Here is a 24202-nt window from a genome sequence, read left to right on the forward strand (position 1 = left end):
GGTCATTTGAAACAGGTTTGATAAAATTATATGTTCCAGAATAGTTATTAATAAAAGCGGACTAGACTAACTTCGATGGAAGCCATAAAATATTTGTCGGTTAAAGAAGTAATCATGCATGGCTAACCTAAACGAGTTTTTTTCCAAGATGGAATTCAGGCTAATACGAAATTGCCCTCGTGAAATTAATAAAGTTTCTGAGGCGAGCCAGAATTTATCTCCGGGTATCCTAATGAACTTAATGCCAATGCACTATATAAAATTGTATAATTTAAATTGATATATTGTATATCCTTTACAACAATATGATTATATGTATGGCTGTTTGTCTCTATTTTATTTTATTATCTCCGGGTAATATAAGATTCCTCGTTAAATTACTTACGGACGCATATCCGAAAGTGTGGAAAACGAAAGGGATAAAGACTCGCCTTCATAGGGGGTGCGAGACTCTAATAAATCACAAGGTTAGTCTCGATTGCATACAATGTATGTTCATTGATGTGAACTTGCAATTATTTATTGAAATTGTTCAGTCATATCGCTAAGATATCTGCAGTGTGGCACTCTATAGTATAGTGATGTCTAGCAAATGCATCATGCCGCAGACAGTCACATTATCCTGACACCAGGCCGACCAGTCCTAACACTAACATCTTAATGCTGAGCGCCATGTGAGGCAGCTGCCAGTACCGTTTTTATAAATCTTTGAAATGATTCGGCTGGGGTTCGAACCCGCGACCTTCCGCATCCGAGGAGGACGCTCTAACCACTTACGCCAACAGAGCGGTCAAATGAAAATGGGGTTTTCTGATATGGCAGATTTAAAGATAATTGAAACAAAAACCTCTGTATCTTAACTGCAGATAAAATTAAAAGTATGTTATCACCCCGAAATATTCAGGTTTTTCTGAGCCGTGCCAATCATTGTGTTTACAAGCTGACCTAGCACCTATTCCATTCAAGCACAGTAGCCCATCTCAAGCATAGCGAGATGGAGCTCATCTGCCTGCAGTTTTTGAGACTATACCAGACCCAGAATTTACTAGCACAAATTAGTAGACATAGTGACAGGAGTGGCTCCGTTTTACTTCACGATCTTATAAGTGGCATGAAAAGTCGCGCTCAGTCCTAGGAGCATGACAGAAACCTAGCGGTCACATCGCTTTTGACTGGGAACGTAGAAGACCCACGTCCAAAACAGACATGCATGCATTTTAGAAAGAGATGTCATGCTTCAGATTTACCATTAAAGACCTTCTTGATCCGGTGTGCATAGCTAATATAGCCAGAAAACTAACTACAACACCGTGGTAGGCTATATTAACTATTTTCTTTCCATCTCCAGATATCGTATTGTTCAATCGAGCTCTACTACTGTATATATAATGGGTCCGGTCCACTATTCAAGTACTTGCTGGGGAGGCAGTGTTGTTTGTCTTGCTCTCTGGGTGTCCTTTAATGCCACCCACCGTCGTCAAGCTTCTGGTTACCGCGTCCTTGAAAACAGTAAAAACATATGAAGTCCAGCTTATACTGTGACTGAAATGATCGTATGAACTTCCTCGGGTAGTCCCTGATCAAAATGGTCTTCAAATTTGCAGAGTTAGGCAAGTTGCTCCTCGTTCTGTCATTTTTGCGCCTCCTCGCTCTTTTAGGGTCTCTAAGCACCACGTTGAGGCGACAGTCGGGACGGGAAGACAGCAGTTACCCTCTCAATAGCAGACGTTCTGACCTCGTCCCACTATTGGTAGACTCGGGGTCAATGCCTGTACAGCTGGTTAGAATTCCCTCAAAAGTAACACTGACCTTCTGTATCTTCGGGTTGTGCAAAGTTTTTATATTTGGTACAAATGCTATCGCAGGGCACTGAAATTCTGGCTGGCCTTAAATTAGATGATGTGGATTACAAGGCCACGGCCGAGAACTTTGTTAAGCGCTTCTACAGAGATGGAAAAAAACTACAGGCTAAAAGCCGACAAATAAATCAAGGTCGCAAAAAACGCTCGCTCTGGGTCAAATGGGGTGGGAGTGATATTCCCTCACCCCGAAAAACAGTCCCGGGGAATTTCAGCACCTGAACTAGTAAAAGGTACCACTCTAACCAGATAATGCGCCCCATTCTTAAACGAGAAACTTTCCTATTAGACCCATTAACCGCGCTTCAGACAGCTAGTAGAAATCTACCAACCAACCTTTAGTTGGAAGACATTAAGCAAAAAGGATTCGCCAAGGTTGTGGATGAGGCTGAAACCGTCGTCTGGCAGTTCACAACACGATTTACAGATGGAGAGTTAGATAAGCTTCTCTGCATCTTCACCCAACAACCACCATTTCCCATCCTGGACTTGCTAGGGTTAGACAAAATGCACTTGGGCCAACGGGGCGAGCTAGTGAACCTGGGTAATCCTTTGGGGCTCGACACGGAGATAAACTCTGCACAGCAAGGAATGAAAGGGGAAAGAATCACCGAAGAGTCACGATCAACTCCAACCAAAAATATGGCCCTATATGTGCATGGAGGCCGTCGCTGCTAATTGAGAAGTTCTCATGTCACAAGTAATAAGTTCGTAAGACCATCAACCGCATACTCAACGAGGACAACCCTGGTGAAGCACCTTGGGACTCTTTTTCGAGAACAGGTGATTACAACTGTGAGCAGCCTGACGGCATTGGAAATGATTATTAGCACCCTTGACTATTGTCCCTTTTGCTGGCTCTTACCCGGGGCGGCAGTGCTGGTTGGACATCATCGCAGCCCCTCTATACGACTGACAAGTACGGCGTCAAGAAATGGGTAAACAAGTATCAGAAATCCGTCACCAGAGCCTTGTAGTGACATTTTCGGCAGTATCCAGTATCATGGAAATTATCATTTACTGAGTCCTTCGCTTACTCGGCAACCAGTCAGCTGGCTATAGAGGCCGTCATCATCGCTGGCGGTGAGCTGCTGTGTGCACCTTTGTAATTCACCTCAACCGACAGAACTCCGCTGGACACAAGGCGACGTCAGCAGTAATTAGCGCTGTGCGTTCGTCGTTGTGGATCTCACCTTTTCTTGGTAGGTACCACTGATCTAGCGACGCGCGGCGTGCCCATCGCATGTAGCAGACCCTTTCCTCCAGTCTGTGCCGGCAGCGGGACAGTTACTGAGTTGACGTCACTTAGACCCAAGCCTCTGTTTTTGGTTGCAACGACTATCTGGTTGTAGTTTTTGATGCTGCAGGCGCGGGGATACATGTCACTCAGAACCATGTAAACGTTTATTCAAAACACAAAATGTCTACCACAGACTGGACATAGCGGAGTATATCCTCGTAGTGTCCGATCCTTCGGGGTTAATCGATGATTTTCTTAACGGTGTTTGCTAGAATTGTTTGTGCGCGTCAAACGCAGTGACTATTCTAAAAATCATGGTATTAGTGTGTGACCACGCTCCAAAGATGGCACAAACATACGTCATGTCAGAATCGTTACTCCTCAGCAAAACCCCATGTAAAGCCCTCGGACTTAACCAAGATAAAGGTCGCCTATACGTTGTCGTCCTCTGATCACTGCTCATAGATGACCTGCTTGATATTGCCTCATCATGGAATTGCAGTTGTTCATACATGTAAAACCTAATAATCATGACGAGATTTACGTACTTTTACAGGCCAGAGTAAATAGAATCTCAAACCACACATCTAGTCTTAGTCTTGGACTAAGTTGAAAAATACCACCAGATGAACATGAAATTTGGTCAGGGGCCCACAAAGTATCCGCTGCTGTGACAACTGATGCAGAAGCAACAAACTGCTCTCATCCAGCACAATAGCAAGGATCAGCTCTAGTTTAAAAAATGACAAAAACATTAGCTGCAGGCTCACAGCAGAATTACAGCACTTTCATAAACAACCTGTTCATCCTCCATATGATGATGATACAACTTCACTCTGAATTGTTAGCATCAACTATTTTTCTGTCAGGGCTTGGTCCGAAAAACACCGAGTCTATACTACTACTTTTGTGGTGTCTGCAAAAAACTGACTCTGACAATTGTAATTAAAAATGCAGCAGTATTTATACATTGTGGCTCATGTTCTGTCAAGAGCACTTGCAGTACAAACCTCAGAATGTTCTCAATGCTGAATCTGTCAGCAAAAAACACTATTACAAGTAGCTGTTACTTAATGCCAAGGCAATTAGAATCAAATGCATTACCCAAAGACACATCATGGTAGCTAACCCAGCCTGGTCTGATGGTAAGGTTTGAACATGCACCCTTTTAGTCACGAGTCCGGCATGCTAACCAGAGCCACTGTGGCTCCAACTGGACGGTATTTTGCTTCAATCTGAGAAACAAATTTAAATATCAAATGAAGTTTGTGTTTACAGGAAACAAAAGTTTTTTAATGGATTAGAATGGTTTGAATCTAATTATACTTGAAAACAAGTTCAATTACTTTTAGTTGTGATTTCTATCATCCAAATAGATTTTGTTGAAGAAAGAAAAAATGGCACAATATATTATCTTTCAAAACTTGTGACAGTGATTACTTACAAATGATCTGTCAAGTGGGTTTTTTTTAAACATAATGACTAGGTTCTTGCATATCATCAAGTGAAAACCAACTGCGAAGTTAATGATCTTTGGAGAGAAACTTTGCTAACCATATACAAACTGTCCTTTTTTAATTTGGTGATCTTGACTTCTGATGGTTAGACCGTAAATTTTACATGCTTCTCTGTACCTTGAACTTATGAGGTTTGGTGAACTCGTGTCTAGGAGAGTTATGGTTCTCTCACAAAAATTCACCATTTTCAGGTCACACTGACTTGACCTTTAGACTTAAAAACCAAAAGACTGTTTTATATCTTCAAGGGTGATGAAACATTTTTCTTTTACATGTGAACTTAGTTAATACAAATACAAAAACACTCGTCTCACAGGATAGAAGAAAAAACCATTGAAGAGAATGTGTTCCACTTTCTGGGTATGCACTCTGGTCTAGGTTCACCCTATGAGCAGCTGGTACCACGAGCTATGTACAAGTCAGAGGTATTTAAGTCCAGTTGGTGACTAGCACAATATTCCCTCATCTCTTTGATTTGTTCATACAAGGCATGCCTTCTCCAATGGTGGGTTGGATGTTGCAAAGCTTGTTTGTTGAGTTTTCATTCCACATATTTGTCCAAGTTTGTTGACAATTTTGATTGTTTTATCTGAAGTCACTATATGGAATCTTCCATTCAGAAATTGATATCCGGTTTTGTCTAGTTTAATGCTATTTTTCAGCACATGATAGGCTATACATGGCCACAAGGTGTAACTAAATTTGGTTTCTGTATGTACAAGGTTCAGTATTTGATCATAAAGAGAACATCATATGTAGGATTAGATGAATTAAGGGACATTTTGGTAGTATACTAAGGACCCAGTTTCATTTATCCCAGGTAAAGTGATGGTTTATTTGTCTAAACACACCTACCTGGGTGATCAGATGGGACAACTATTCAGTCATGGTTCATTTGCCTAAACACACCTACCTGGGTGATCAGATGGGACAACTATTCAGTAGAATGTTTGTAATGTGATGGCTTATTAACATGTGCCAGCCCATGCCAACAAACAGGTCGAATGGAGGTCAACACAAAACAACTGGAGCACATACAAGTTTAACATCATTGCATCACTAACACATGCATTAAAAATGTTGTCTCAAGTCATGTTTTATTCTGTGAAATAAGTTCTTTCCAACACACATAAAATGTGAATAAATATTAAATTTTTGCTTGAAATGTCATATTTTTACACCCAGACTAATGTCATCCATATTTATATAGTGTGTCAAACAGTCTTGAAAAAAAGAATGATCACTATTCAGTATTCTATTTACAAGGGCTGACTTATTTAAGAACATTCATCATCTTGCAGGTTGACTGAACTGATTAATGAAGGTATTTGGTAGCACAGTGGCCACACTATTTCTGTACCTCTGATTCAAGTATTTACAATGTAAGGGTAAATAGTAAACGCAGCATTGTCCCCCACCTCCATTTAGATGGTAGATGCAACCTGCTACCCCAAGATGACAGTATGCCATCTCTGGAGTGCACACCGTCTTCCTTAGTGTGTACCCTTTTCTCAGTTGGTGTTGCCATGTCTTATATCTTCAGAGCTTAAATACATTTCAGATGGTAATGTTCTATAGGTGTAGTTTGTGCATCTAAATAGCATTATTTACCGTTTCACATGCATTGCATGAAAAAGAGACCTTACTGCATTTAAAATGTACTAACTGGCAACCAGAATTAAGTGGTCTGGGGACAAAACTGTAACCAAACAACTAGTTTGGCCCTTTTGACTACATTCCACAAAAAGATGTAAATAGTGGCCACACTCATCTACCCTCAAGCCCATAACTGTTACTATGCTGTAATAACTAATTTCATGATGACTCAAAGAGGTATCATTACTAATAGAAACATGAGCAGTAGTTTGTAGCTATTTAAACTTAATGATTTTTCCACCATTTTTTTTCATAAAAATTGGCAGAAATAACATTAAAGGAAAAGTAGTGGTATTTCATTGGTGGCTGAAAAGTCATAGAAGGTTTTTCAAGATTGATCTTTTTATCTATCCATAATTTGCATCTGACAAAAACTTATCACTCTTGAAAATGTCACTAAAACTGAGTCTCTTTCAGAGCTCTGAATGTTCTGACTGCACTGTAAACCACAATATTTAGATAGTTCTCTCTGGGCTTTCTGGCTTCCTCTATCCTCAAAGCCAACAATACATCACAAAAAGAGCTATTCAGAGAACCTGACTTAATGATATTTTCCATAAGTTTATTTAATTATAACTTGAGAAACATTGTGCAGCATAAATTATTATAAAACTAAAAATGCTAGAAAATCTTGCAAATATTTTACATTAAAAAAGTAATGCGAACCAATCAGAGGGATGGTTTCTAAAACTCGAGTTTTTTTTAGATATTATTCAAGAACAAGGTGCTTCACGCAGAATCTCTGACTAACTACTGAGAAGATAGACCTGTTGATATGGTTCACTATCCCTAATTTTGTTTGAAAATATCTAATTTGTCAGTGATTTGTGTTATTTGTAATCCAGTAATCTCCTTGTGCTGGAATAATGTGACCATATTGCATTCCATCAGTGTTTAGGAAAACCATTACCATCTAACAAAAAAAACTTATAATTTTATATAATTTTATATCACTAACAAGCTGCACTGAAAGATTCACCACAATTTAATGACAATGGAATATTGTCCTTTCGTGTGTGTGTGTTTTGGATTTTTAACATAGCTGTATCAATTTGAGTCATATCACTACATTGTCTGCAGTGTGGCAGTTTATAGTGTTGTCTAGCACTGGGTCATCATGTCACAGATATGTGGCATCATGTTCCACCCAGTCACATTATTCTGACACCAGGCCAACCAGTCTTAATACTAACCTGTTAATGCTGAGCACAAAGCAAGGCAGCTGCTAGTACCATTTTTATAAGTCTATGATATGCCTTTGCCAGGGTTAGAAACAGTGACCTCCTGCATCCAAGGTGGACACTTTAACCACTTAGGCCATCAGAGTAGCGAGCAATTTCTTGCAAGGCAGGCAAAAAAAAGCAAGAAAGATCATGATTACTGTCAAAAATAGGTTTGCCTTGACATTTTAATGCAGGACAACTTCTAGAGGTGGTCTATTAGTCAATATGTAAATACATGCTTTGATTTTTCAAAATCTAACACAGTGATGAGGGAGTAGCAGTTTATTTTTCAAATTGAAAATACAAGCTAGTTATTTTGTCAAACATTCAATATACAAACATTGTAAACAACTGGCAATTTCAAATCCTTGATGAATCTGACATACTTCACGTATAAGACATAGAACATGTACATAAAACATGTACAATGAACATGTATAGATATTAATGTCAATTATACCAAGGCTTACTGGGATCTTCCACATCTGTGTCTCGAACAACTGAAAAGGAAAACAAAACGAAACAAATTAATGGTTGATGAGAACACACTGTTAATTCTGCCTCACTTAAATTTCTTTCATAGGACCTATTTATGGGCTGACAGATGCTGCTCAAGTTAGATGCAACCCCTCTTGCATGTCATAAGCACCAACTAACATAAAATTTCTACATGTTGCTAAACTTGTACTCCTGTTTATTTTATAACATGAATTGGTACTGGGAGGAGTTATATATTATCCCTGTTTTCCCTTGCTTTTAGCACTATAAAATTATATTTTTTTCGTTTCACTATGTCCCTAATTATCTTGATCCTATTCAATAATTATAATAATAAAATAATGTTAATTAAAATAATAGCATATTGTAAAATGATCACCTATGCCAAAAATTCTTAAAATTCAAGTAGAAGAGTTGAACCCTTAAAAAATCCATAAATGTTTGTTAGAATGTTCACACCTATTTCATCAGGACATACTGAATGATTCCTGAACTAAGTTTTAGTTACAAGCAACTCTCAAAAGAATACATGAAATTTATCAACAAGTCCAACACACTTAAGTAAAAAGAAGTAGAATAAACTTCACCCCTAAAAAGGCACATGTCTAGAAGACAGTGCTCACACAAAATTATATCAGTATTTGCTGAATGGTTCCTACAATGTTAACAAGAAATTGCCATTGAGAGGATCCAAATTAGCATGATATTTAAAAATCTGAACTTCAAGTTGAATATAGTTGACACTGAATTAGGCTGACATTGTTTGGATTTAATGCCATTTTCAGCTCATGATAGGCTATACCTGGCAGCCAGTATAACTGGTGGAGGAAGAAACTGGGAAAACCCAGGTACAAACCACTGACCCATGGAAAGCTACTGGCAAGCTTTTTCACATACCCTCCTTTGGCCGAACTAGAGACTCAAACCAGTGTGGACAGAAGTGAGAAGTCAGTCAGCAGCAAAGGCAAGCACTTCTGACCACTCTGCCACCTGGGGCCCCTCACTGATTAGCTTGTTGTTGTTGTTGATGCAAAAGCTTTCAAACTGGCAGGAGTATTTTGTAAGACAAAAAATGTGACAGCAAATATTTTCAAGCAAGTATTACCTATTGGTTTGGAAATAATTCATCTCACTTAAGTCTGTAGATATTTTTCATCTCACCTAACTCTGGATATTTAATCTCACCTAACTCTGGATATTTCATATCACTTAACTCTCTAGATATTTCATCTTACCTATGTCTCTAGATATTTCATCTTGCCTATGTCTCAAGATATTTCATCTTACCTATGTCTCATGATATTTCATCTTACCTATCTCTCAAGATATTTCATCTTACCTATGTCTCTATATATTTCATCTTACCTATGTCTCAAGATATTTCATCTTACCTATGTCTCTATATATTTCATCTTACCTATGTCTCAAGATATTTCATCTTACCTATGTCTCTGTATATTTCATCTTACCTATGTCTCAAGATATTTCATCTTACCTATGTCTCTAGATATTTCATCTTGCCTGTGTCTCTAGATATTTCATCTTACCTATGTCTCTAGATATTTCATCTTACCTATGTCTCTAGATATTTCATCTTACCTATGTCTCTAGATATTTCATCTTACCTATGTCTCCAGATATTTCATCTTACCTATGTCTCTAGATATTTCATCTTAACTATGTCTCATGATATTTCATCTTACCTATGTCTCATGATATTTCATCTTACCTATCTCTCTAGATATTTCATCTTACCTATGTCTCCAGATATTTCATCTTACCTATGTCTCTAGATATTTCATCTTAACTATGTCTCATGATATTTCATCTTACCTATGTCTCATGATATTTCATCTTACCTATCTCTCAAGATATTTCATCTTACCTATCTCTCAAGATATTTCATCTTACCTATGTCTCTAGATATTTCATCTTACCTATGTCTCTATATATTTCATCTTACCTATGTCTCTGGATATTTCATCTTACCTATGTCTCATGATATTTCATCTTACCTGTCTCTAGATATTTCATCTTACCTATCTCTCAAGATTTTTCATCTTACCTATCTCTCAAGATATTTCATCTTACCTATGTCTCTGTATATTTCATCTTACCTATGTCTCTAGATATTTCATCTTACCTATGTCTCTAAATATTTCATCTTACCTATGTCTCCAGATATTTCATCTTACCTATATCTCTAGATATTTCATCTTACCTATATCTCAAGATATTTCATCTTACCTATGTCTCATGATATTTCATCTTACCTATCTCTCAAGATATTTCATCTTACCTATGTCTCAAGATATTTCATCTTACCTATGTCTCTATATATCATCTTACCTATGTCTCAAGATATTTCATCTTACCTATGTCTCTATATATTTCATCTTACCTATGTCTCTATATATTTCATCTTACCTATGTCTCAAGATATTTCATCTTACCTATGTCTCAAGATATTTCATCTTACCTATGTCTCTATATATTTCATCTTAAAGTTTAAAGCAAATTTTCAGTCTCATTACTTCAATCCCTGGACAAAGGCAGATGGGAGAGCACAAAAGGCGAAGGAGAAGGGCTTCGGGAATCAACAGATGGATGCCCAGTTTCCTTCTGGATGGAACACATCATTATGCGCTATGTCTATAACCATTCTAACCTTAATTTAATACAAACCCAACTGATTCCCATTATACACTATTTGCCTATACATTATACAATGGCAGATAAACATAATGCACCATCTGCCATCTGGGACAAAAATTCATTTCCTAGGAGAACTAAAAATTAATCCTGGGCAACCATTAATCTCAATGTGAATGCCCAGTTGGTAATATGATAATATTATAAATTTAGAATGGAATTTATAATTTCCAGCTAAAAACATTTGATCATTGAATTGTCCCTCCGAGTACCTAAAGCACTGTGCCCTAAAATCTCTATTTAATTACGCATTTGAGTGTTGGGTGATGGTAGTTGCTAAAAGGCCACAATAATCCATGTGTATGCTACTCATTATTGTTCATCTCTTGTCAACACACCAACACATAGCAGCAATTTCTTTCATGGATGGCTTAATATGCTGAATGCCTAGGGTTATTATGCTTTTTCAATGTCTAATGAAGAAATTGGCAACCATTGTAAAGCATGGGAAAGTTGCTTCTGATGGCTAAATTTAGCTAAAGGAAAATGGCAAGTTTCATTTGGACTACCTCTGCTGTTTCTGTGAGACTGAAATATGCCTCTATGACTGATGCAGTAATGCATTTTGTTCACTTTAAATTTCTCCACAAAAAATAAACTCCAATCTATCTGGACCAACTTGGCTATTTTACCACCACTGAACTGGTCATAGGACTGACCCAGATGTTACAAATGAAAAATTGATGCATTACTTAATTCATTGTCAACACTTGTTTTGTAAATAGCCAAGGTGGTTTTAATGGCAGCTTTTGGCCTTGTTTCAATGTATGATTTGTTGGACTGACCTCAAAGTTTTAAATGGGCAAATTTAGATAATAAAATCAATCCCAATTGTTACTGCATGCTACACTGGCTTGTAGAAAGAGGACTAAACAATAATCCCACATGGAAAGTTGAGAGCTCCCTGACAATTAAAACATATTTACAATGTCGGATTAACATGAATGTGAACAGTGATTATGAAAACTCAGAGAAACATAAAATATGGATATGTTTCTAGTCAAGGTAGTCATCTACTAGAAAGCTGAAGGACAAGACACTGTCAAAGAAAGCAAAATGTCCCATTATTGTTATGTTTTTATGAAACAGATTCAATGTGTGTAAACTTGTTTGACACTTTCTATTAGCACCACAAATGATGAGTTACAAGTTCTGTGTGTAGACAGATCTAACTGACAAAAGTTAATGCATTCTGTAAGTTAGCTATAGTAATTTACTGAACAATCAAAACAACCCGATTTTCAAAGCTGCTGCCCAGGGATTTTAAATGTTTTCAACCCCTAATCAATTGCATATACCCACAATGCACCATCTGCCAGTACATTATAAAATGGCAGATCCAAGTCTAAGCTGTTTGCATTTGGGCAGATGTCACAGACTAGCAAATATAGCTTTTAGGAAGGTTGCATTTGCAGTGACATCAATTACTTATATCTTGTAAATCTCAATACATACTAGAGTAATATTTCTTGTAGCGTTGATGATATTCTCTGGGACCCTCCCGCAACTTCATAGGAAATATGATAGCCATTGCCACGACAGCTGGAAAGAAAATGTGATAATACTGATAGCACAAATGTTAAGCAAAATCTGTTATCCTGTCTACTAAAGCAAATGAAGAAACCAATAATCAAAAAAGATTTTTATCCAAAGTATCCAATTATTTAAACCTATCACATGTCAACCAATCCAACAGAAAGTCAAACCTGGGTATATTACCAAAAAAGAAAATCCTTTGGTGCTGGGTAGTGTTTGATGTTACAAAGGTTTAATTAACTCAGTAATGAGAGAATGCATAAATTTAAGAAAAATAAAAAACACCAAAAAACTTTCTTTGATAATAAAGATTCACCGTAATTTGGTCATTAGGCCACTGATGAGACAATACACTTTATTACATCATAAATTTGTTGCTGTTGATATTTTTGGGTTTAATGCCATTTCTCAGCACAAGTGGTTATAAATGATGGCCAGTATAATTGGTGGAGGAAGAACCTGGAAAACCCTGGTAAGAACCACCTACCCATGGAAAACTACTAGCAGCTTTCTCAAATATCCATATTGGCAGAGCCCAAGACTCTAACCAATGCGGAAAGAGTTGTATGGCAGTGAGCGGTAAAAGCGAGTACTTTAAACCACTCATCCACTCAGGACCCCATATCATAAATTTGAAAAAGTCAAGATTTTCTTATGTAAGACAAAACCATTTATACTTTGTAACTGAGTGTTGAAATGATCTCTGACATTTTGAACACTGAGATTTTCAAATTAGCAGCAGCCATACCAAATTATGATTGGCACCTTTTCCTTTAGGGCCAACTAGACATCATTAGAAGTATTTTGGAAAAACATCTATCCATTTAGAAGCAGTAGTGACAGCAGGATTCTCAGATTTTAAAATGGGTACCATACTGGATGTTGATCTGCACCATTTTAATTTATAATCAACTAGAAATCAGAAGGAGTCTTCTGGTGGATGATTTTCCATTGAAAAGTTGTAATACCGAGGTTTTCATGAGTAGTCATATTAGACATCAGCGTTTTCATTTAGGTCCAACTTGATATCACAAATCATTTGGTGAAAATCCCACGTCTATACAGTCAACCATCCATCTAAGCGGGGTCAGTGTTACATGTTAAATGCTGGCTGAATGGTTTCCTTGCAATTTTTTGTCTTATCCCCCCCCCCAATATTTACTATGTGTACCCCCAAGGTTCACTTTTTTGTTAGAAAAAAGATATTAGAATATGCCTACAACTTTTCATTAGTGGCTGTCCATCCATGTCTATGCTGGCACTAGCAATGGACAAAGTCATGAAAGGTGATATAAAAACAGCAATGAATATCTATTTTAAAACAATGCATTGGCAATGAAAACATTCAAGGCTTTTGGTAATCAGCCATGTTGCGATATAAGTGTCTGATAATTGTTATTGTAATGTATTTTTAAGGTCAAAGTCATCTGTACGAGGAAGATTTAATTTATTTTCCGGTTGAACGAATGAGACAAAATTTACAAACACAATTTGTCATTTAATTAATGATTTGTTAGTTTGGAAAGAAAAAGTAATTTAAAAAACAGGTATTGATTGTAAAAATGCTGGTAGATAATGAGTGTACACTAACATGAAATAACAGTAAGATCCAGAATAAAAAATTCCATGGTGCAATTCATTTCTGGTCAACCAGATATTTAAACATGTTTTCATGAGTTATATGAGCACATGATAAAACTTTTTTGCAATACAGTAATACCTCAAACATTTGCGAGGTTAGGTTCCAGAACCAGTCGCGGATCAGGAGGAATCGCGAATGTTTGGTACGAGTCACTAAAAATGCTAATAAATGCTTATTTCTAGGGTTTAAACCCTAAATATGACCCAAATCATGCTCCCAAAGCACTTTAATTTCATTTAAAAGTTAGCTTAATACATTACCCTTAAAAAGAGAAATAAATGGTTGACGTAAAAATAGAGTACAGTATCGCCTAATGGGTATTTGCCACACTAACGCATTTACAGTATGGTACATGTATACTAATATTACCCCTATACTAATTCATTGGCTGCCGTTTTCTTTTGCACTCACAGTAAGGTAAAACCAAGTAACGAATGGGACTGTAAACTTAATGACTGACGTTTTCTTTGTCATTGTCAGGAAGGTAAACTAGATAAACTTCATATGTCACAGAAGTCATATAACGAAGGTACAATTCAATAAAATAAAGAAAACATGTACGTAAAGGGTACCAATGAAAATTTTGCGAATCCGTGAATTCGCGAATCCAGAAACGCGAATGCATGAGGTATTACTGTAATGTATGCATCCAAGGAAATAATGATAGCAGAGTCCTACCCACTTATGTCAAAATCAATTATGTCAACAAGCCACCTATGTCAACGAAAATGCAAAGTCCTGGACTCATGGTCTATTATTACTACCAAATTTGTCATGCTTACGTTGATGTCAAAATGCAAAATAAAAAATGTAACTGGCAACAGAAGCCATTGGTTCCAAATTGAACAAATCTTTTGTTTTCTAATCATTTATGTTGACAACCTAACAGTTCTGGCCCATACTTTGTTCTGCTGTACAAATTATTTATTTGCCACCAGGCTTTAATATTTCTGTCACATTGACAAATGGGTATTTGTTTGGTCCTGCAAATTTGGCATTTCATGGCAACTTTAATAACGTTAAGCACCCTTCATCAAAGCAAGCAGGCTACAATCTTCAATAAAAACACCTCCTTCTATAAAGGAAATTAGCACCAAACTTGAATAAAAACATTGGAATCATATGAATATTCATACAATATCAGTGATTGAAAAATGGGATCTCTTGTTTTATCAATAAAATATGATGAAAATTTTTGACAATGCAAAATAACCTTATCTGTACTATAATATACAACAGATAAGGTTATTTCACGTCACAAATTTTTGTCCTGTTTTATGGATAAAACATAACTCCTGTGTTGGAACGCGTTTATTGTGCAATGAATGTTTCTGGTTTCATAGGAAAAAGGTAACTTCATGTTTACGACAACTACCAATGGCTGCACAAAACAAAGGCCAAATTTACGACTAAATATCTGGCCATCAAGTGAGTTTTTAAATGTGTAGAAGCTCACAAAGGTGTTCGTGAAATTTTCTCTTCAGGCAGACCAAAATCTAGGCCAACTGTTATAATTGTAATTTAATAAGCAAATACACAATTTTATTTAGGCCACAGGTTACTTACTAAATCCTAGCAATGCAAAGGATCCTACAAGCTCTGGTCTTTCAACACAAAAACGTCTGAATATTGGAAAGCCTGAAATGAAATAAAAGAAATGTATATAAAGCCTATTTATACACGAAACAAGAGGCTCAAGTAAGTCTATGATTGCTCACCTGGTTTACAACAGACATATGCAAGAGCTGTTCCCCAAGCAATCTGTGTCAGACATGTTATACAAACAATTTCAAAGTTTCTCTAGTTTTTGCATCTTTATTAATATTTGATGGTGCATCGCACCATTTGTCAAATACACAGGGTTCCTAGGCAAGAATGCTGGTAAGTCTGTTCAGAAGTTTATCGAGATAAAATAGTGTAAATCTTTATCTACATGTACTTTTAGCAAAAGCCTCACTTTTTATAAATCTTAAAAGGCATTAAAACAAGGTCATTTCTGTTAAATTCTACCAAAAATCTGTTCATATTTTTGGTTTGGAAAATGTTTCTAGTTTAAGTGATAGCGGCAATATTTGATGGCAGATTGGCATTTATAGTATAAACCTAAATGTCCCTCATAGCAAAATACTTTTTGTAAAATCTGTTGACTTGTTTATCAAAAGTTATCCAAAGAATTTGACACTTTTCATAATAGCTGCCACATGTATTGAATAAACTTGAAGGAACTTATTATGTCATAAATGGTTAATTTGTATTGCTCTGTTTCTTATAAAAATTGTTTTAAGTTTCTTTTAAATTTAACAACAGCAGGCGTATCTGAAGGTGGATTTTATAATTATCTAATATTTTTATGCCAAGATGTCTCCAGCAAAGTTTGGTTAAATTCTGTTTAGTAGCATTCCTGAAGAAATTGTTTTCATGTTTTTCAGTTTTGGGCAACAAAGCTACAAATACCATCCTTATCTTCAATTTAACAATGCTTTCCTTTTTAACATATTTTCATTTTAAGCTTTCTGTCTTTTTAAAACTGTTAATTTCTGTTTCCCAGTGTCTTAAGATAATATTGTGTTAAAGAACTAAAAAGTCATCTTGATTAACAATAGGAATTAAATTAAGCATTTACAAAAGTAAAAACAAAATTGTATGGTACAATCTCCCAAAGGAAAAAATAGTTATGGAATAAAATATTTTTAGTGATCAACTGAAGAAATAAATTTTACATAGCTGTGCCATTTCTGGTACCACACTATGAATTCTGATAAGTGGACACTACTATTTATGTATTATATAATGTTTTTTTTATATAAAAAAAAACATTTTCTCACAAGTACATTGTCTAAGTAGCTTGATGTTCTAGAATCTGCACAGAATTTCCCATTGTTTGTACCCCCAACCACTCATAAAACAAAAGGCATCAAAGATATAAAAAATGCACAAACTAAGCCATTTCATTCATCAATTTATAAATTCTGACCAGTCTGCTGCTATGCAGTCTCAAACACTGTCGAGTTGTTGGTGTTTTGAATTAAATGGGAGTTTCCTTAATAACACAGCTGCTATATCTGCATGAGCAAACCTATGCTTTCAAGTAACTGATGTGATGTAGTTCACCGTCTTTGATAATCTCAATAATTCCGTAAATATTGGAGTTACACCTCTTTGAATGCATATATTATGTACTGGCAGCCAAATTTCTTAGAAATTCAGTGTGGATTTTATAACCAATAGATAGATCTTTAAAAAAAATAAACAAACAAAAAAAAAGACGATATGTCTTCTCCATCTGGTTCAAAAGTTATAGGTAAAAATATTCTTCAAAAAATTCAGCAATTTTCCACAAATTTGTCAAAATTGCATAAATAGCCAAATTAAATAGTTGATATTATTGAAACTAATTGCAGTTTTCAAGTCTGGGACTTTCCAGACCTCTTATATTCTATACAGAGACTTTGCTCAATTTTTAATTAATTAATTCTCTGAAATAATGTAGCAGACCCCCAAAATTAAAGATCTTTACTAAATTGGTAAACGGCAAATATGAAAAAATCCATATCTTGGCCATTTATTTATCAATTTGTAAAATTTAAAGTGTATTGTGTTCAGATTGCTGTAATCTATCTAATGATTCTATATTGAGGATTTAAAACAACTTTTTTTTAAAACATCACCCCACCCCCTGGGCAGAACTCACATGACGTCAACATGCAACCACACAACAAAGTAAAATCTGATATGTGCACATGATCACAACCAGTAACAATATTTTATTGAAATGTAAAAAGCATTTTATAGCAAATTCAATACCATGATTATCAAGTCTGTTTGGAAAATCCCCAGTCAGCATTGCTTAATATCAAAACTTCAGCTCTAACAATAAAACAAACACAGCAGGAAAACTTTATAGAAAAATGTTAAATAATTTCTAAATTACAACTTACACCATATCAGGAAAACAAGTTTTAAGTTATCTGAATGTTAAAAGTTATCCAGGTATTGCTGGAATGCCAGTAGTCTCTCTTCCAAAATATCTGGATGTTTTACCATCCAAATGCGGCCATTGTTGTGTGATACAGAAGATAATCCCAAGTGCTACCAGAGCAGCATCAATGTCATCACATGTAATGTCATGCTGAATGCCATCCTGTTTCCAGTTCTTCTCAGTCTTGTAGTTACCAAGGAAGTCTGCATGGTCTGACTAATAAAGTGGATAGCAGCTCTGAGCAACATGCTAAATCAGTTTCCTTTGAATCCTGTAATTGATGAATTTAAGCCTTGGAGTGAACAATATGCCAGCTATGCATTTTGGCAGGAGTACCTTTCATCATCTCTTGGTCCGACGACTGTACAGGTTTCTCTGATAAGGCGCCACACAGAATTTTCATTATTCCTATTAGAAGAAAATTGTGTGGACTTCTCACGTCCAGCTGCTGAACTAAACACATTCTTCAGTGTTTTATTAGCTGAATTTGCAAGACTGAGAAGAACATGGCCATTGCAATGGAGGAAGTCCAAGTCTTCAGTGCCAATAGTTGCCTTCCTCATTGTATTTAGCTCCTTATTGAAGGCTTTGTTGGCTGCTGCCCTGTCACTCATAGTTGCTGTAAGCTTAGTGAAAAACATTTTAAACAGTTCTCAGCTTCTTCACCTTCCTTTTGGCATACATCTGTCAGCCCTAGCAGCAGATTGGTAGTGATGTTGATGAGAGATGATGTAACTTCTGTGGCTATCACCTAAAAAACACAAGCAAGGCATGCACCACTGTCAAGTGTTACTTGTTGCCCCACCACTTTCTTTCCAAACTTAGTTGTTCCGTCAGTGTGAATATCAAAGTGTTCTGATTTTAGGACAGCATCTGCTAATTGGAATTTTGAAATGATGTGTCCTTTATCTGTGAAGCATAAAACACTGCAAAGGGACGGTAACTCTGATTGAGGGAGGTGAATATCTAGCAGGTGTTTGCACACACTCTCAATCACTTCTGCACATCTTGTTGCTGATACTTTTTTCCCCAATCAGTTCAATCACACACTTCACTGTTTCCCTTGTGAAATATCCTGTTTCTGGATCTTTGAGCAGAACAACATGCAGCTGCTCTACATTTGCCTGACGTCTAATGTTTTCCTCTTTTAGTTCTTTAATTTTTGCAGGTTTTTTTTCTCAGAACAGCCTTTTGAACTCTGCATACCCTATCGATATGAGTAGCATTGACTGGCTTTTTCTGCTCTTGCTTCTCCTCGCAGTCATGTAATTTGCCTGATAGCATTTTTCAGCTCATTACAAAAACTCTCAGTTCTCTTTAGCTGGCAGGTTACATTTTCCTTCTTTAGGGTAGTCAGTTGCTGTTGATTGCTTTTAATTTTTGCCTGGAGTGTGCTACAGGTTCTCTGCAGCTACAGAGTTGTTTGCTTTATCTGCTGAAGCTGACTGGACAGAACAGCATTGTTGGAAGTAGAAATATCAAGTTCACTCAGCAATTCTTTTCTTTCCTTTGCAAGAGCACTTACCTTATCAAGGCTGCATTCATATACATGCTGCTCCTCTTGGACCTGTTGACGCAAAGATGATTGTTGGCACTTCCAAGTCTTTGAGTTAAAGGAGCAAAATTTTGGTGTTTTTGTTGTAGCAGCCTCTGTCCTGTGAAATTTCTGATGATGGCAGTGGTTCATCTAGCAATGTCTGCCCAGAAAAACAAACCCTGAACTCTTCTGAAGGCCTATGCAAATAATTGTTTAGTGTTTGCTCAGCTCCTTCTCTTTTCAGGTTCTTTGCATGACTGTCGTAAGCTTTCTGGTCTGTTTCAACCTATAAAGAAACTGTCTGTCTGAAAGATCAGAAATATTTAGTCCAACAAACTCAAACCAGTCCTTACACAAGACAGTTTTTTCATTAAACCCGAACATCAGCAAGTCAATGATTGTTCCACTGGTTGGTGACTGAGTTGGACATGGTAATGTCTTTAGTAAATGAGGGCTGAGCAAGTGATGCCACTGCAAGTTAAACTGCTGGAGAAAAGGTCCAACATTACATATCTCCAAGTCATGGTTACACTGCGGTTAAGAAATGACAAAACATCGATTCAGAAATAGATTCAACTCTGCTTCTACAGCAGCTTTCAGCAAATGATGTATCTCCTGCAAATTTGTATGCCTAAAATCATCTTGATATGAGGCTGAGCAAATCTTTCCAAAAAGTTCTTGAATTTGATCAGAAGTGACATGAAATTTACACTTAAGCTGATGGAGCTGGATCAAAAACTTATGACTGATGAAATACTGCTCTTGATGCTCATGGGCTATTTTTCTCCCTTTGCCCTTTCTAATCAACCACTAGACATATGGTGGAAGTCTTCATTCTCTGTAAAAGTGCAAAACAGCACACTTAGTATTTTATAAGACCTGTATCAGTGTAAGATTTGGGAAACTGAATTTGTTTTCTTCTTCCACAGTTAGAAACTTAAGATATATTACACTGTTAAAATATTGATCAAAATGTTAAGTTATTTTTTGTATATTCTATATTAAGATCTTCAGGTCATATAATTTTACATTTTAACTTTGTGAGCACATTTTGTTTTGTTTTGTTTTACAAAAAAAAAAATGTTTTGATATATTTATACATAATACCAAATCATGACATTGATTGGGAGGATGGAAATGTGTTTTTTATTATTTATATAGCCAAGAAACAGACTGACTGAGATTAATTACTATTCATTTATGATAACAGTATAAAAGTGTTGATTTCCAAGAGAGACCAACTAAAAATAAAAATGACACATTGACCAAGAAATATTTTGATGAAAATAACAGAAAGAAGAGATATGTGGTAAGAGAGAATCGATTTCCAGTTTATAAATGTCCAATAACTGTAAGGAAATGAGCAAAAAAAACAAGCACTACACAAAATATTTATGCACAGAATGATTAATCATTCAAATTCATCAAATCAATATGGGTACCGGTAGTTATTTCTTATCAAAATTAAATCATCCTCGCAGTCTCAAAATGCAAGATATGCAAACACATGGTAATTGTGAACTTCCTGTCGCAGTATAAACACACATTTTATCGAAGAGGAATCTTATTTAATCAATTAAAATATAAAAAAGAAATGCACACAAATATTCATAAGTGTTTGGAAAAGCAAGAAAAACAATACTTACCATGTGCTGTTGCAATTTCTCAAACACGAGACCAAAATCTGGATAACATGTCAATGTGAAGTCAGCCATTTAATTCAGAATCATCTCACAGTACGTGACTCGAGACATTTGAATATGACCAAGAAAATTTAAACATATTTTTGAAACTTATATGAAAATAAAGGCCATTCTCTGCTCTACAATGTGGTGCTATTTGTAGGTGTTGACCTGGTGACTTTGGAGTTTGAATGGGATTTCCCTTGAGAATTCAATATCTCTTGCTTTCACTGTAAGGCGTTCTGCTGACTGAATCGTGCCCAACAGTGAAACTGGACTTTTTAGAAGCAAATTACTGTTTATTCACTTATTTTCATCAAAAAACCAAACAAACAGTTAAAAAGATCAAGAAATGAAAATTATTTCAGCATAAATTGTAATATTGGTGATGCATCTACAATGATGATATGGCTGGTAGAAGATGATCGTTTTTACAGAGCTCTGTTGAAAGTGCTACACGTCTTAAGGGAGGCTGTGTACATATATATATACAAGAATTCCTCCTTTTTATTTGTTCAGTTTGTTTTATGGATGCAAATGATAAAGATATAATTGAAATGGACCATTCTAGAAACAGTCTGTATGTTTGTTTAATCGAAAGCTTCTGTTCACTTTGAAATTCGAGAAAGCTGAACCCTTGGCGACAGGTTAGAATAAATAAAACAATGAATGAAATGACCAAGTTTTGTGTATGCTTTATATCCTTGATGATTTCCTTTTTCTAAATAGGTAGTATGGTATAAACAAATGGGATGGTGTGAAAATAATATAGCTATGTTTGCATTTTGTAAACATGTACTGCCTTGTCGGCCTATTCTGCGCGTCTGGTAATTCCGCGCAATGATACGTCATTTCTGTTAACATTTGATCACGTGCTATTTTAGGCCAAAAATCCATTTTGTATCCAGAAAGAAGAATTGTACATTAATTAAGAAGTGATATTCATAAAGTGTACAAAAATATCCCACATTTAGACTCAAAATACACATAAAAATGTGATTTCTAAATGGCAACGTGAAGACCCACTCCATGACCTTCTTGAACCTATAACCCAGAAAATTCAATTTACTATGCATCTTTTAGAATCATACAAATAAATACATTATATAAAAGAGGGAAATGAGTACCTTAAAACAAAACTGTATTTTAATCCAAGTTTCCAATTTTGCAAGAAGTTGTCCCACATGTACAAAATCGTCTGCTATCCAACGTGTCTACTTGCTGCTAGAACATAATTCTCAACAAATTCCCCGGTGTATAGTCTTTCTCTATACATGTATTCTGTACTAGTTTTTCCCCATCAACAAGACATTGTAAACACATTACATCCTATTCATTGTTGTTTCTCTTCCACGTAATAGCTTATTTTTCATAAAATATTGAACTTTACTAACTTTTTTACAAGATTGGTTTAGTTTGCTTAATATCTCTTGCCATTTATTGTCATTTTTATGTTGAATTTTGTAAAACCTGACCTTATTACTCTAATGAACTCCTGAAAAAAACAGTCCAAAGTAATGTATTTCATTTCTATAGCATGATGGACAAGCATTACATCTTTTCAGAGCAATGCGCAGAATAGGCTGACATATCAAGAGTCAGGAAAACAGGGGATGGTATCCCCTTAGTCCTACCTGTAAGACCTGATGCTGATATTTATGTTTTGGGCGTCAGGGTCTTACAGCCTAACTAACGGCTCTGTGTAGTGTGTTTTGATGTCGACTAACATCGTTACGAAAGCCATATTTTCAGGAATATTTCACACAACTGACAACTAAAATAACGACGCTTTTCTACAAAGTAAAGTTATAATGTTTTAGTCAGACTTTACTTACTATGATGCCTTTTCTCAAATAAATTCAAATTCTCACAAAAGAAACTGACGCGTTTTCAAGTTTCTTTGGCCTACATTTCAGTTGGCTGGAAAGCGATGAAAGCTGAGAATGCCAAAATCGGATAAAGTTGAAATATTAATTTTTAATGAAACGAATAAAAAATATATTATTCCATTTGGAACTGTAAGCAACGGTTCATTTCGTTCAAGAAACAGATAAATCGGATAAAGTTGAAATATTAATTTTTAACGAAACGAATAAAAAATATATTATTCCATTTGGAACTGTAAGCAACGGTTCATTTCGTTCAAGAAACAGATCCCCAACATGAACCTACCTGAACTTACTTCGGCATACCTTGACTACTGTCGCATTACAAGAAATTCAAATGTATGTCAACGGAACGTGAAAATGCATCCATTTACTAGTGTCATATTTTCATTCCACCAGGATAAAGACAGTACAGTATGTATATTAATTACACATAAATTAGTGGAAAAATGTCGATATAGGCTGCCAAGTGTGTGAGATATTAATGAAACTTTGATTACTCATTCCGATGTCAACGACATTGGAACACACTATACAAGGCCGTTATTTGGATAGTAAGACATAGCACCTAAACAAAATCAAAATGTGCTATGTGTTACATGTAAGACTAGGTATCATCCGTGTCCAAAATTAATATCATTCTAACAGAATATTCTGGTAACAATTGCATCTTTTCAAATGGTAAGCATGGCTGTATTTTATTTTTGTCAATCGCTCGAATTCGGTATGCGTTTTACTTCAATATTTGAAACGAAAAATTAGGTACGCATAAATGCCCGATAGCAGTGTATTCACCTCTACGAAAGTATCACCACAAACTAGAGTATTATAGCATTCATTTAACTTCTCGTTTGTTTGTACCCCCTATCGATTTTAAAACCAAAAGCGTCATGGATATTGACAAAATATGCACACAACGTCTTTTCTGGTAAGTGAATATTATAATCTTTATGTCAGTATTGTAGATGAACTATTATATGTCAAAGCTAGTCTGCTTGTGTTTCAGTCTCAGCCAACGCCGTATGTTTAATTTTCAATTCTGACAAAATTCACTTAATCTATAGTTCTTTTTAAATTGTGAAACCTTGAAGACTGTCATCAGAAAGGAAAAATCTCAATTTATTTCCCAAATTAGCTTTCCTATACTTCTTGTAGTTGTAGCTCGCCATTTTGACCTTGATCAAATCAATTAGCACTGATTGGACGCTTACCTGATAACAAATATAATATAAGCC

General features: G+C 35.8%; 1 long non-coding RNA gene across 1 annotated transcript; it reads right to left on the reverse strand.

The window, feature by feature from the left end:
* Nucleotides 1-7762: 7762 nt before the first annotated feature.
* Nucleotides 7763-24182, reverse strand: LOC149802704 (uncharacterized). The gene is made up of 4 exons (XR_016420085.1): nucleotides 24052-24182; nucleotides 15450-15521; nucleotides 12161-12247; nucleotides 7763-7995 (listed from the first exon to the last, which is right to left on the reverse strand). It is a non-coding gene; the product is annotated as an uncharacterized LOC149802704 (long non-coding RNA).
* Nucleotides 24183-24202: the final 20 nt, after the last annotated feature.

Source organism: Sinohyriopsis cumingii, chromosome 3, assembly GCF_028554795.1.
Source record: "Sinohyriopsis cumingii isolate HCF-2022 chromosome 3, ASM2855479v2, whole genome shotgun sequence".
In the NCBI taxonomy this organism is placed as follows: domain Eukaryota; kingdom Metazoa; phylum Mollusca; class Bivalvia; order Unionida; family Unionidae; genus Sinohyriopsis; species Sinohyriopsis cumingii.